Consider the following 2,525-nt stretch of genomic DNA (forward strand, 5'->3'; position numbering starts at 1 on the left):
TGTTTCTAGTGCATTTAACTGTAAAGCTGAATTATTTTTGTTAATAAACTCTTGTATTTTGGAAAGTTGTTTGTGTTTATTCCATGCTTGTGTAGTGTCTTTGTGTTAAAAAATCACCAACACCCCTCCATCAATTATTTTAATACCTAAGCTTTATCAGGTGTTAATAAATAATAACTCAGACTAATAATGGCTGTTATTTTCATGATGATCAGGTGGTATGCCGACTTGGTAAATATTAACTAAATTACTAGTTTTGTTAATAATTTTCCTCAGCAATTATTAATAATTATTCAAGCCATAACCAGACCTATTGTCGTGCAACACCCTTAGACAGTTAACAAGCTAGAGAGGAGATGTGTGTGCTGCTTAACAATTGAAAAGTCTTTGATTTCTCTGCATTCAAAAACAATTGAAACTAAGTCAGGCTGGGCTGAACAGTGTCGAAGGCCGATTACAGAAGTTTAAATGATTTAGAAATATAAGGAGGAGAGTTGTTTGTGTTTATTCCAAACACGTAGAACCATGTCTCAAACCGTAGATGTTTGAAAATAAGATTGACTCCTTTTTCAAGATAAAGCCTGTAAGTGAAACTGAAAGCAGTCAGGAAAAAATATGACAGTTGTAGCCTATTTATTTAGATATTGTACCTATTTGCTATGAAATGCCTTTTCCCATTCTCTTGCTTGTTTTGGCAAGACTGTAGCTGGAGACATCAGTTTCAGAGAGGCCATGTTACAGTTCAGAGGATAGCAGTGAAATTAATATAAGCTTTGGTATAAAATTAGTTTATTAGATTTAGATGCAGTGCATGTGTGGATGCGTGTTTGTGTGTATGTGTGTCTGCATGTATGGAGGGGAAGGAGGAAGGGTGTTTGTGGGATTGCAAGGACTTCTTCTGGTGAAGGTTTTATGCTTTATGCACTTTGATGATCCCAAATGGTCAAAGAATCATTGCCTGAATCACTAAACAAACAGAATCAACTTCCTTTCCATGCTAGCCAATTAAATCTTCAGTGCAGATAAGCACAGTGAATAAAGTAAAGTTATTATCAAGTCATTGTGAAATATGGGCAGAATATTAATTCAAATGAATGTAAATAAAAGACTATTATGCATATTTGCTGTAAATTGGGAAAATCTGATTTACAACGGCACAGAATGTTTCAAGATCTCCAAAACAAAAACATATTTGGCAGCGTTGTTTATGTAGCGATACCACATGACGTTTGCTACTGAACTGGCAGCAATAAGAGCAGCTAACTCTAAACAAAGAGACAGTTCTTCAGTTTATTCTTGAATGCGAGGAGGGAGTCAGATCAGCGTAATAACCTCCTGGTCTGCGTCTAACACAATCAGACTTACAACCAAGTTTATATACAGATAAGTCTAAGCCACATACCACAGTAGATGCAGCGTCGAGAAAACCAGGTCCCAGATGATTTTATCGCACATCTGTGCTCGAAGCAGCAAACTTATCTGATCTACTAACCTCTTAAGATGTCACTTCGTCTTCAACGTTCTTCTCAATCCACAACTTTCTTCTCTTTACTTACACAACCCAAAGGGTTCCACACAGATAAATATAGTTAAACATACCTATCCGCACACGTTTTCATCAACAGTACAATATCAGAATTGTAGAAGACATTGCCAGAGTTTAATTTACTTAAAGCCACTTGTTTTCATATGGCACAAAGTCACAGTCCAGATATTCAACAATATATATGTTAATATATAAATGTACTTCCTCTTAAAGGTTCCTTCAGCTTTGCTGCAAGAAATACCTTTGAAGTTCAAAATTGCCACATAGTATTTTTAAAATTAGAACAAATTGCTTTGTTAAAATCTATAGACAATCAATAGACAACAACAAACAGAGGAGCCCTTTCAGGAGGTGTTAATGAAACAGTTATAATTTTTTTACTAAACTACACAGTATCTATTATAAAGCTCACACTTTGTATGTCAAAATCATAATATTTGCAAATAATATTTCAGTCAGATAACGCCTGCCAATGAAGCATCCAAAAAAGACAAACTTTACCACAGATATTTTTATTTTTTAAATAAATAAAATATACATCTTAGAAAGAGCAGAAAACAGCTGGAGGTAGTGTGGAGTTTTATTTAGACAGAAATTCAAATAAGTTGCTTTAAGCGTTCATTCATGTCATGGAACTGTTGCTTGTTCATTAAGTCAAGGCCATATCTAAAGATTTTCTTTAAGTTTAATCCGTTTGCGAGAGTGAGGGGGAAGACACTGTGCTACGAAAAGACAGGAAATGCCCTTGGACTGTGAGCTTTTACGTAGCCAATCAAATGCTTTCAAAGCTCTGGATCGCCACACCTCCTACTGTCAGTAATAAAAAGAGTAGCTTCAGTGCGGACAGCGTGTAAAGATGACTCTGTTCTGGTTTACACTGTTTCTTATGAGGGGCCGTTTAGGACAAAATCTATGTTTTGTCTCTCACACACTACAAGAAACTCACGCACACTCAAAAAAACATCACGCACACTCTAAA

This window comes from Poecilia reticulata, linkage group LG10 (assembly GCF_000633615.1).
Source record: "Poecilia reticulata strain Guanapo linkage group LG10, Guppy_female_1.0+MT, whole genome shotgun sequence".
Lineage (NCBI taxonomy): Eukaryota > Metazoa > Chordata > Actinopteri > Cyprinodontiformes > Poeciliidae > Poecilia > Poecilia reticulata.